Source organism: Lycorma delicatula, chromosome 1 (assembly GCF_047948215.1).
Source record: "Lycorma delicatula isolate Av1 chromosome 1, ASM4794821v1, whole genome shotgun sequence".
NCBI classification, from domain to species: domain Eukaryota; kingdom Metazoa; phylum Arthropoda; class Insecta; order Hemiptera; family Fulgoridae; genus Lycorma; species Lycorma delicatula.
The window spans coordinates 321,475,071-321,488,579 of record NC_134455.1 but is presented as its reverse complement, the minus strand read 5'-3'; the positions used below and the strand labels follow the sequence as shown (position 1 = coordinate 321,488,579).

Below are 13,509 nucleotides of genomic sequence, written 5' to 3'. Positions count from 1 at the left end.
GAGTGTGATAATTACTATTTTTTATTGTTTTAAAGATATTTAAAAAATTATGTCTAAATTACCTGGATTTTGGAAAGTGAATTACTATTTAATAAGATTTATAAAAATTAGCATTAAAAAAGATAACATCTAATCTTATTTAACACATATTAAATAAAACTAAAGGAATATAAATATATAGTTTCCATAGAAATAAATTTTTATTTCTAATATAAATTTGTATTGTTGTTTGTAATTTTAAATAAATTTGAACAGTTATCATTTTTTAACATTCTAGAATATCCACCTGGTTGGTATAGTGGTGAAAGTGTCTTTCCAAATCAGCTGATTTACAAGTCGACAGTTACAGGGTTCATCTACTAATAAGAGAAGTTTTAAGGTTGGGTTTCAATTAAGCGCAGTTAATATCATCCTCTTTCATCGACATAAGCAATACTTCAATGGATTGCTGAAGGCAGAACAGGTAAAAGTGAGAAAAAAACATTCCAGAATATAGTTATTGAAATTTTAAGTGTCTATAAAATAAACTGTTCAAGTTTTTCAAGATATCAATTAACACTATGATTTTTTCCATGCAGTTAATATAGAATTCATATATTTTTTATGGAAAAGGGTTCCTTTGAATTTTATGATTTGTTTTTCCTAATCAGTTTAGTAAATGGTTTCTGCCTTATTATGCAGCTTACTCTGAAAATGTATTAGCACATATGACCACTCGAGGGTCAACTATGATTAATCTTGTGATTACCCTAGAAGAACAGTGATGGCAATCCTCCCGGTCAAAGCAATGTTTGTCAATAGAGTTCATGATCTGATAGTGGAATCAAATTTTTATTGTGTTGTAACATAAAGAAACAGATTGGTACTGGTCTATTAGTTTTATGTTTGCTTCTAGTATGATAGCATTACCTCTTTTTAAGTATGAAAATCGCTGTAAAATTCATGCTATATATATAGAAATGATAAAAGTTAAATTATTTGATATTTATTTAAGCTATTGTATTAATCAATTTTAACAAGAATAATAAAAAAACCTAGTTTTTTTTAATGTATAATTTTTTTGTATTGTTTTAATGATATAAAAATAATAATTATTAAATGTTATATCATTAAAACAATTATTGTTTGTAATAATTATCTTTTGTAATATTTTAAACGTTAGTGGTATAATTATTTATATTTACACTCTTAAAAATTAAGGTTTTTAATAATTGTGGGTATTTTTCCTTTTAATTTTGCAGAGTGTTATATGAATACGTTTATAAAAACATTTATTATTCGGGAAAAAATATTTGCAATTAATATTTATACAAATAAGCATGACAGAGAATCTCATCTGACGTTATGAAAATCATTTTATTTGTAACTAGTTAAATATAAATATATAGTATCCATGGATATAAATTATTAATTTGTATTGTTTAACATTTAAATAAATTTTAGCAATCATCATTCTTTTAAAGTAATATCCACCAGGTTGTTTTAGTGGTACCCAAATTCTCTGATTTTAAATTCAAGTGTTCCAGCATTCAAGCCGAGTACTCCTTCTATTAAAATACAAACTAAATATTGCTGTTGGTTTTGTTTTGTTTTCTTAGGATGACACACAGTTAGGATATCCTATAGATATGATTAGATGAACATTATCCACTAACATACAAATAACATCACATGTTTTAGTGTTTTGGGCAATTTATAATTATTTATCTCTTTGTAGAATATCAAGGTTGTCGTTTAATATTAATACACTTGAAAGTATGGTGACTGAAATTGCGTTCATTTTATATTTGTGAGCATGTGCGCACATGTGTTAAAAGTACCAACAGTTATTGAAAGATTACAATGATTTTATAAACTCTAGTGTACAATTCTCATAATTGTCATTACTTCGGCTCTAAAACACAAAGGTACTGTAATAAAAATATAACTGTTTTTCAAAAAAAGATTGTTACATATAAAACAGTAAGACACTAGGTCAAAAACTCTTATAATTTAGAACTCACTTTAAAAAAATACTTGTTAAATATATTTGACAGATTGTACACAATGTTTCAGGGTTCCATAAGAGAAGCAAAAAATAACATTACAAAAATCTTACCCAACTGATTTCATTAATAATGTAATTAACATATTTATTTTTATAAATAATTTTAATGTAAAAATCAAATAATTTATGTAATATTTTTTTTTATTATATTATAATTATTGAAAAAATTATAGGTATAAACTACTTTAATTAATCTGTCAGGAAATCAGTTGTTAATATTTTTGTTTATTTCAAGAGATATTAGAAACATCTAATCTGTCATCAAATTTTAGAGGGTTTGCCGAAAATAGAGTGTGATAATTACTATTTTTTATTGTTTTAAAGATATTTAAAAAATTATGTCTAAATTACCTGGATTTTGGAAAGTGAATTACTATTTAATAAGGTTTATAAAAATTAGCATTAAAAAAGAAAACATCTAATCTTATTTAACACATATTAAATAAAACTAAAGGAATATAAATATATAGTTTCCATAAAAATAAATTTTTATTTCTAATATAAATTTGTATTGTTGTTTGTAATTTTAAATAAATTTGAACAATTATCATTTTTTAACATTCTAGAATATCCACCTGGTTGGTATAGTGGTAAAAGTTTCTTTCCAAATCAGCTGATTTACAAGTCGACAGTTACAGGGTTCATCCACTAATAAGAGAAGTTTTAAGGTTGGGTTTCAATTAAGTGCAGTTAATATCATCCTCTTTCATCGACATAAGCAATACTTCAATGGATTGCTGAAGGCAGAACAGGTAAAAGTGAGAAAAAAACATTCCAGAATATAGTTATTGAAATTTTAAGTGTCTATAAAATAAACTGTTCAAGTTTTTCAAGATATCAATTAACACTATGATTTATAATTTCCATGCAGTTAATATAGAATTCATATATTTTTTATGGAAAAGGGTTCCTTTGAATTTTATGATTTGTTTTTCCTAATCAGTTTAGTAAATGGTTTCTGCCTTATTATGCAGCTTACTCTGAAAATGTATTAGCACATATGACCACTCGAGGGTCAACTATGATTAATCTTGTGATTACCCTAGAAGAACAGTTGTGGCAATCCTCCCGGTCAAAGCAATGTTTGTCAATAGAGTTCATGATCTGATAGTGGAATCAAATTTTTATTGTGTTGTAATATAAAGAAACAGATTGGTAGTGGTCTATAAGTTTTATGTTTGCTTCTAGTATGATAGCATTACCTTTTTTTGGGTATGAAAATCGCTGTAAAATTCATGCTATATATAAAGAAATGATAAAAGTTAAATTATTTGATATTTATTTCAACTATTGTATTAATCAATTTTAACAAGAATAATAAAAAAACCTAGTTTTTTTCAAATGTATAATTTTTTTGTATTGTTTTAATGATATAAAAATAATAATTATTAAATGTTATATCATTAAAACAATTATTGTTTGTAATAATTATCTTTTGTAATATTTTAAACGTTAGTGGTATAATTATTTATATTTACACTCTTAAAAATTAAGGTTTTTAATAATTGTGGGTATTTTTCCTTTTAATTTTGCAGAGTGTTATATGAATACGTTTATAAAAACATTTATTATTCGGGAAAAAATATTTGCAATTAATATTTATACAAATAAGCATGACAGAGAATCTCATCTGACGTTATGAAAATCATTTTATTTGTAACTAGTTAAATATAAATATATAGTATCCATGGAAATAAATTTTAAATTAGTATAGTATCCATGGATATAAATTATTAATTTGTATTGTTTAACATTTAAATAAATTTTAGCAATCATCATTCTTTTAAAGTAATATCCACCAGGTTGTTTTAGTGGTACCCAAATTCTCTGATTTTAAATTCAAGTGTTCCAGCATTCAAGCCGAGTACTCCTTCTATTAAAATACAAACTAAATATTGCTGTTGGTTTTGTTTTGTTTTGTTAGGATGACACACAGTTAGGATATCCTATAGATATGATTAGATGAACATTATCCACTAACATACAAATAACATCACATGTTTTAGTGTTTTGGGCGATTTATAATTATTTATTTCTTTGTAGAATATCAAGGTTGTCGTTTAATATTAATACACTTGAAAGTATGGTGACTGAAATTGCGTTCATTTTATATTTGTGAGCATGTGCGCACATGTGTTAAAAGTACCAACAGTTATTGAAAGATTACAATGATATTATAAACTGTAGTGTACAATTCTCATAATTGTGTCATTACTTAGGCTCAAAAACACAAAAGGTACTGTAATAAAAATATAACTGTTTTTCAAAAATAAGAGAAGTTTTAAGGTTGGGTTTCAATTAAGTGCAGTTAATATCATCCTCTTTCATCGACATAAGCAATACTTCAATGGATTGCTGAAGGCAGAACAGGTATAAGTGAGAAAAAAACATTCCAGAATATAGTTATTGAAATTTTAAGTGTCTATAAAATAAACTGTTCAAGTTTTTCAAGATACCAATTAACACTACGATTTATAATTTCCATGCAGTTAATAAAGAATTCATATATTTTTTATGGAAAAGGGTTCCTTTGAATTTTATGATTTGTTTTTCCTAATCAGTTTAGTAAATGGTTTCTGCCTTATTATGCAGCTTACTCTGAAAATGTATTAGCACATATGACCACTCGAGGGTCAACTATGATTAATCTTGTGATTACCCTAGAAGAACAGTTGTGGCAATCCTCCCGGTCAAAGCAATGTTTGTCAATAGAGTTCATGATCTGATAGTGGAATCAAATTTTTATTGTGTTGTAACATAAAGAAACAGATTGGTACTGGTCTATTAGTTTTATGTTTGCTTCTAGTATGATAGCATTACCTCTTTTTGGGTATGAAAATCGCTGTAAAATTCATGCTATATATAAAGAAATGATAAAAGTTAAATTGTTTGATATTTATTTAAGCTATTGTATTAATCAATTTTAACAAGAATAATAAAAAAACCTAGTTTTTTTTAATGTATAATTTTTTTGTATTGTTTTAATGATATAAAAATAATAATTATTAAATGTTATATCATTAAAACAATTATTGTTTGTAATAATTATCTTTTGTAATATTTTAAACGTTAGTGGTATAATTATTTATATTTACACTCTTCAAAATTAAGGTTTTTAATAATTGTGGGTATTTTTCCTTTTAATTTTGCAGAGTGTTATATGAATACGTTTATAAAAACATTTATTATTCGGGAAAAAATATTTGCAATTAATATTTATACAAATAAGCATGACAGAGAATCTCATCTGACGTTATGAAAATCATTTTATTTGTAACTAGTTAAATATAAATATATAGTATCCATGGAAATAAATTTTAAATTAGTATAGTATCCATGGATATAAATTATTAATTTGTATTGTTTAACATTTAAATAAATTTTAGCAATCATCATTCTTTTAAAGTAATATCCACCAGGTTGTTTTAGTGGTACCCAAATTCTCTGATTTTAAATTCAAGTGTTCCAGCATTCAAGCCGAGTACTCCTTCTATTAAAATACAAACTAAATATTGCTGTTGGTTTTGTTTTGTTTTGTTAGGATGACACACAGTTAGGATATCCTATAGATATGATTAGATGAACATTATCCACTAACATACAAATAACATCACATGTTTTAGTGTTTTGGGCGATTTATAATTATTTATTTCTTTGTAGAATATCAAGGTTGTCGTTTAATATTAATACACTTGAAAGTATGGTGACTGAAATTGCGTTCATTTTATATTTGTGAGCATGTGCGCACATGTGTTAAAAGTACCAACAGTTATTGAAAGATTACAATGATATTATAAACTGTAGTGTACAATTCTCATAATTGTGTCATTACTTCGGCTCAAAAACACAAAAGGTACTGTAATAAAAATATAACTGTTTTTCAAAAAAAGATTGTTACATATAAAACAGTAAGACACTAGGTCAAAAACTCTTATAATTTAGAACTCACTTTAAAAAATATACTTGTTAAATATATTTGACAGATTGTACACAATGTTTCAGGGTTCCATACAAGAAGCAAAAAAAACATTACAAAAATCTTACCCAACTGATTTTGTAATATTTTTTTTTTATTATATTATAATTATTGAAAAAATTATAGGTATAAACTACTTTAATTAATCTGTCAGGAAATCAGTTGTTAATATTTTTGTTTATTTCAAGAGATTTTAGAAACATCTAATCTGTCATCAAATTTTAGAGGGTTTGCCGAAAATAGAGTGTGATAATTACTATTTTTTATTGTTTTAAAGATATTTAAAAAATTATGTCTAAATTACCTGGATTTTGGAAAGTGAATTACTATTTAATAAGATTTATAAAAATTAGCATTAAAAAAGATAACATCTAATCTTATTTAACACATATTAAATAAAACTAAAGGAATATAAATATATAGTTTCCATAGAAATAAATTTTTATTTCTAATATAAATTTGTATTGTTGTTTGTAATTTTAAATAAATTTGAACAGTTATCATTTTTTAACATTCTAGAATATCCACCTGGTTGGTATAGTGGTGAAAGTGTCTTTCCAAATCAGCTGATTTACAAGTCGACAGTTACAGGGTTCATCTACTAATAAGAGAAGTTTTAAGGTTGGGTTTCAATTAAGCGCAGTTAATATCATCCTCTTTCATCGACATAAGCAATACTTCAATGGATTGCTGAAGGCAGAACAGGTAAAAGTGAGAAAAAAACATTCCAGAATATAGTTATTGAAATTTTAAGTGTCTATAAAATAAACTGTTCAAGTTTTTCAAGATATCAATTAACACTATGATTTTTTCCATGCAGTTAATATAGAATTCATATATTTTTTATGGAAAAGGGTTCCTTTGAATTTTATGATTTGTTTTTCCTAATCAGTTTAGTAAATGGTTTCTGCCTTATTATGCAGCTTACTCTGAAAATGTATTAGCACATATGACCACTCGAGGGTCAACTATGATTAATCTTGTGATTACCCTAGAAGAACAGTGATGGCAATCCTCCCGGTCAAAGCAATGTTTGTCAATAGAGTTCATGATCTGATAGTGGAATCAAATTTTTATTGTGTTGTAACATAAAGAAACAGATTGGTACTGGTCTATTAGTTTTATGTTTGCTTCTAGTATGATAGCATTACCTCTTTTTAAGTATGAAAATCGCTGTAAAATTCATGCTATATATATAGAAATGATAAAAGTTAAATTATTTGATATTTATTTAAGCTATTGTATTAATCAATTTTAACAAGAATAATAAAAAAACCTAGTTTTTTTTAATGTATAATTTTTTTGTATTGTTTTAATGATATAAAAATAATAATTATTAAATGTTATATCATTAAAACAATTATTGTTTGTAATAATTATCTTTTGTAATATTTTAAACGTTAGTGGTATAATTATTTATATTTACACTCTTAAAAATTAAGGTTTTTAATAATTGTGGGTATTTTTCCTTTTAATTTTGCAGAGTGTTATATGAATACGTTTATAAAAACATTTATTATTCGGGAAAAAATATTTGCAATTAATATTTATACAAATAAGCATGACAGAGAATCTCATCTGACGTTATGAAAATCATTTTATTTGTAACTAGTTAAATATAAATATATAGTATCCATGGATATAAATTATTAATTTGTATTGTTTAACATTTAAATAAATTTTAGCAATCATCATTCTTTTAAAGTAATATCCACCAGGTTGTTTTAGTGGTACCCAAATTCTCTGATTTTAAATTCAAGTGTTCCAGCATTCAAGCCGAGTACTCCTTCTATTAAAATACAAACTAAATATTGCTGTTGGTTTTGTTTTGTTTTCTTAGGATGACACACAGTTAGGATATCCTATAGATATGATTAGATGAACATTATCCACTAACATACAAATAACATCACATGTTTTAGTGTTTTGGGCAATTTATAATTATTTATCTCTTTGTAGAATATCAAGGTTGTCGTTTAATATTAATACACTTGAAAGTATGGTGACTGAAATTGCGTTCATTTTATATTTGTGAGCATGTGCGCACATGTGTTAAAAGTACCAACAGTTATTGAAAGATTACAATGATTTTATAAACTCTAGTGTACAATTCTCATAATTGTCATTACTTCGGCTCTAAAACACAAAGGTACTGTAATAAAAATATAACTGTTTTTCAAAAAAAGATTGTTACATATAAAACAGTAAGACACTAGGTCAAAAACTCTTATAATTTAGAACTCACTTTAAAAAAATACTTGTTAAATATATTTGACAGATTGTACACAATGTTTCAGGGTTCCATAAGAGAAGCAAAAAATAACATTACAAAAATCTTACCCAACTGATTTCATTAATAATGTAATTAACATATTTATTTTTATAAATAATTTTAATGTAAAAATCAAATAATTTATGTAATATTTTTTTTTATTATATTATAATTATTGAAAAAATTATAGGTATAAACTACTTTAATTAATCTGTCAGGAAATCAGTTGTTAATATTTTTGTTTATTTCAAGAGATATTAGAAACATCTAATCTGTCATCAAATTTTAGAGGGTTTGCCGAAAATAGAGTGTGATAATTACTATTTTTTATTGTTTTAAAGATATTTAAAAAATTATGTCTAAATTACCTGGATTTTGGAAAGTGAATTACTATTTAATAAGGTTTATAAAAATTAGCATTAAAAAAGAAAACATCTAATCTTATTTAACACATATTAAATAAAACTAAAGGAATATAAATATATAGTTTCCATAAAAATAAATTTTTATTTCTAATATAAATTTGTATTGTTGTTTGTAATTTTAAATAAATTTGAACAATTATCATTTTTTAACATTCTAGAATATCCACCTGGTTGGTATAGTGGTAAAAGTTTCTTTCCAAATCAGCTGATTTACAAGTCGACAGTTACAGGGTTCATCCACTAATAAGAGAAGTTTTAAGGTTGGGTTTCAATTAAGTGCAGTTAATATCATCCTCTTTCATCGACATAAGCAATACTTCAATGGATTGCTGAAGGCAGAACAGGTAAAAGTGAGAAAAAAACATTCCAGAATATAGTTATTGAAATTTTAAGTGTCTATAAAATAAACTGTTCAAGTTTTTCAAGATATCAATTAACACTATGATTTATAATTTCCATGCAGTTAATATAGAATTCATATATTTTTTATGGAAAAGGGTTCCTTTGAATTTTATGATTTGTTTTTCCTAATCAGTTTAGTAAATGGTTTCTGCCTTATTATGCAGCTTACTCTGAAAATGTATTAGCACATATGACCACTCGAGGGTCAACTATGATTAATCTTGTGATTACCCTAGAAGAACAGTTGTGGCAATCCTCCCGGTCAAAGCAATGTTTGTCAATAGAGTTCATGATCTGATAGTGGAATCAAATTTTTATTGTGTTGTAATATAAAGAAACAGATTGGTAGTGGTCTATAAGTTTTATGTTTGCTTCTAGTATGATAGCATTACCTTTTTTTGGGTATGAAAATCGCTGTAAAATTCATGCTATATATAAAGAAATGATAAAAGTTAAATTATTTGATATTTATTTCAACTATTGTATTAATCAATTTTAACAAGAATAATAAAAAAACCTAGTTTTTTTCAAATGTATAATTTTTTTGTATTGTTTTAATGATATAAAAATAATAATTATTAAATGTTATATCATTAAAACAATTATTGTTTGTAATAATTATCTTTTGTAATATTTTAAACGTTAGTGGTATAATTATTTATATTTACACTCTTAAAAATTAAGGTTTTTAATAATTGTGGGTATTTTTCCTTTTAATTTTGCAGAGTGTTATATGAATACGTTTATAAAAACATTTATTATTCGGGAAAAAATATTTGCAATTAATATTTATACAAATAAGCATGACAGAGAATCTCATCTGACGTTATGAAAATCATTTTATTTGTAACTAGTTAAATATAAATATATAGTATCCATGGAAATAAATTTTAAATTAGTATAGTATCCATGGATATAAATTATTAATTTGTATTGTTTAACATTTAAATAAATTTTAGCAATCATCATTCTTTTAAAGTAATATCCACCAGGTTGTTTTAGTGGTACCCAAATTCTCTGATTTTAAATTCAAGTGTTCCAGCATTCAAGCCGAGTACTCCTTCTATTAAAATACAAACTAAATATTGCTGTTGGTTTTGTTTTGTTTTGTTAGGATGACACACAGTTAGGATATCCTATAGATATGATTAGATGAACATTATCCACTAACATACAAATAACATCACATGTTTTAGTGTTTTGGGCGATTTATAATTATTTATTTCTTTGTAGAATATCAAGGTTGTCGTTTAATATTAATACACTTGAAAGTATGGTGACTGAAATTGCGTTCATTTTATGTTTGTGAGCATGTGCGCACATGTGTTAAAAGTACCAACAGTTATTGAAAGATTACAATGATATTATAAACTGTAGTGTACAATTCTCATAATTGTGTCATTACTTCGGCTCAAAAACACAAAAGGTACTGTAATAAAAATATAACTGTTTTTCAAAAAAAGATTGTTACATATAAAACAGTAAGACACTAGGTCAAAAACTCTTATAATTTAGAACTCACTTTAAAAAAAATACTTGTTAAATATATTTGACAGATTGTACACAATGTTTCAGGGTTCCGTACAAGAAGCAAAAAAAAACATTACAAAAATCTTACCCAACTGATTTTGTAATATTTTTTTTTTATTATATTATAATTATTGAAAAAATTATAGGTATAAACTACTTTAATTAATCTGTCAGGAAATCAGTTGTTAATATTTTTGTTTATTTCAAGAGATTTTAGAAACATCTAATCTGTCATCAAATTTTAGAGGGTTTGCCGAAAATAAAGTGTGATAATTACTATTTTTTATTGTTTTAAAGATATTTAAAAAATTATGTCTAAATTACCTGGATTTTGGAAAGTGAATTACTATTTAATAAGATTTATAAAAATTAACATTAAAAAAGATAACATCTAATCTTATTTAACACATATTAAATAAAACTAAAGGAATATAAATATATAGTTTCCATAGAAATAAATTTTTATTTCTAATATAAATTTGTATTGTTGTTTGTAATTTTAAATAAATTTGAACAGTTATCATTTTTTAACATTCTAGAATATCCACCTGGTTGGTATAGTGGTGAAAGTGTCTTTCCAAATCAGCTGATTTACAAGTCGACAGTTACAGGGTTCATCCACTAATAAGAGAAGTTTTAAGGTTGGGTTTCAATTAAGCGCAGTTAATATCATCCTCTTTCATCGACATAAGCAATACTTCAATGGATTGCTGAAGGCAGAACAGGTAAAAGTGAGAAAAAAACATTCCAGAATATAGTTATTGAAATTTTAAGTGTCTATAAAATAAACTGTTCAAGTTTTTCAAGATATCAATTAACACTATGATTTATAATTTCCATGCAGTTAATAAAGAATTCATATATTTTTTATGGAAAAGGGTTCCTTTGAATTTTATGATTTGTTTTTCCTAATCAGTTTAGTAAATGGTTTCTGCCTTATTATGCAGCTTACTCTGAAAATGTATTAGCACATATGACCACTCGAGGGTCAACTATGATTAATCTTGTGATTACCCTAGAAGAACAGTTGTGGCAATCCTCCCGGTCAAAGCAATGTTTGTCAATAGAGTTCATGATCTGATAGTGGAATCAAATTTTTATTGTGTTGTAACATAAAGAAACAGATTGGTACTGGTCTATTAGTTTTATGTTTGCTTCTAGTATGATAGCATTACCTCTTTTTGGGTATGAAAATCGCTGTAAAATTCATGCTATATATAAAGAAATGATAAAAGTTAAATTATTTGATATTTATTTAAGCTATTGTATTAATCAATTTTAACAAGAATAATAAAAAAACCTAGTTTTTTTTAATGTATAATTTTTTTGTATTGTTTTAATGATATAAAAATAATAATTATTAAATGTTATATCATTAAAACAATTATTGTTTGTAATAATTATCTTTTGTAATATTTTAAACGTTAGTGGTATAATTATTTATATTTACACTCTTAAAAATTAAGGTTTTTAATAATTGTGGGTATTTTTCCTTTTAATTTTGCAGAGTGTTATATGAATACGTTTATAAAAACATTTATTATTCGGGAAAAAATATTTGCAATTAATATTTATACAAATAAGCATGACAGAGAATCTCATCTGACGTTATGAAAATCATTTTATTTGTAACTAGTTAAATATAAATATATAGTATCCATGGAAATAAATTTTAAATTAGTATAGTATCCATGGATATAAAATATTAATTTGTATTGTTTAACATTTAAATAAATTTTAGCAATCATCATTCTTTTAAAGTAATATCCACCAGGTTGTTTTAGTGGTACCCAAATTCTCTGATTTTAAATTCAAGTGTTCCAGCATTCAAGCCGAGTACTCCTTCTATTAAAATACAAACTAAATATTGCTGTTGGTTTTGTTTTGTTTTCTTAGGATGACACACAGTTAGGATATCCTATAGATATGATTAGATGAACATTATCCACTAACATACAAATAACATCACATGTTTTAGTGTTTTGGGCGATTTATAATTATTTATTTCTTTGTAAAATATCAAGGTTGTCGTTTAATATTAATACACTTGAAAGTATGGTGACTGAAATTGCGTTCATTTTATATTTGTGAGCATGTGCGCACATGTGTTAAAAGTACCAACAGTTATTGAAAGATTACAATGATATTATAAACTGTAGTGTACAATTCTCATAATTGTGTCATTACTTCTGCTCAAAAACACAAAAGTTACTGTAATAAAAATATAACTGTTTTTCAAAAAAAGGATTGTTACATATAAAACAGTAAGACACTAGGTCAAAAACTCTTATAATTTAGAACTCACTTTAAAAAAAATACTTGTTAAATATATTTGACAGATTGTACACAATGTTTCAGGGTTCCATAAGAGAAGCAAAAAATAACATTACAAAAATCTTACCCAACTGATTTCATTAATAATGTAATTAACATATTTATTTTTATAAATAATTTTAATGTAAAAATCAAATAATTTATGTAATATTTTTTTTTATTATATTATAATTATTGAAAAAATTATAGGTATAAACTACTTTAATTAATCTGTCAGGAAATCAGTTGTTAATATTTTTGTTTATATCAAGAGATTTTAGAAACATCTAATCTGTCATCAAATTTTAGAGGGTTTGCCGAAAATAGAGTGTAATAATTACTATTTTTTATTGTTTTAAAGATATTTAAAAAATTATGTCTAAATTACCTGGATTTTGGAAAGTGAATTACTATTTAATAAGATTTATAAAAATTAGCATTAACAAAGAAAACATCTAATCTTATTTAACACATATTAAATAAAACTAAAGGAATATAAATATATAGTTTCCATAAAAATAAATTTTTATTTCTAATATAAATT

At 24.6% G+C, this 13,509-nt stretch overlaps 1 long non-coding RNA gene across 1 annotated transcript; it reads left to right on the top strand.

Annotated features, from left to right (window-relative positions):
* The first annotated feature begins 281 nt into the window (after nucleotides 1–281).
* On the top strand, nucleotides 282–11,371 carry LOC142318365 (uncharacterized). Its single transcript, XR_012754887.1, has 3 exons — nucleotides 282–463; nucleotides 6,543–6,728; nucleotides 11,192–11,371. It is a non-coding gene; the product is annotated as an uncharacterized LOC142318365 (long non-coding RNA).
* The last annotated feature ends 2,138 nt before the right edge of the window (nucleotides 11,372–13,509 follow it).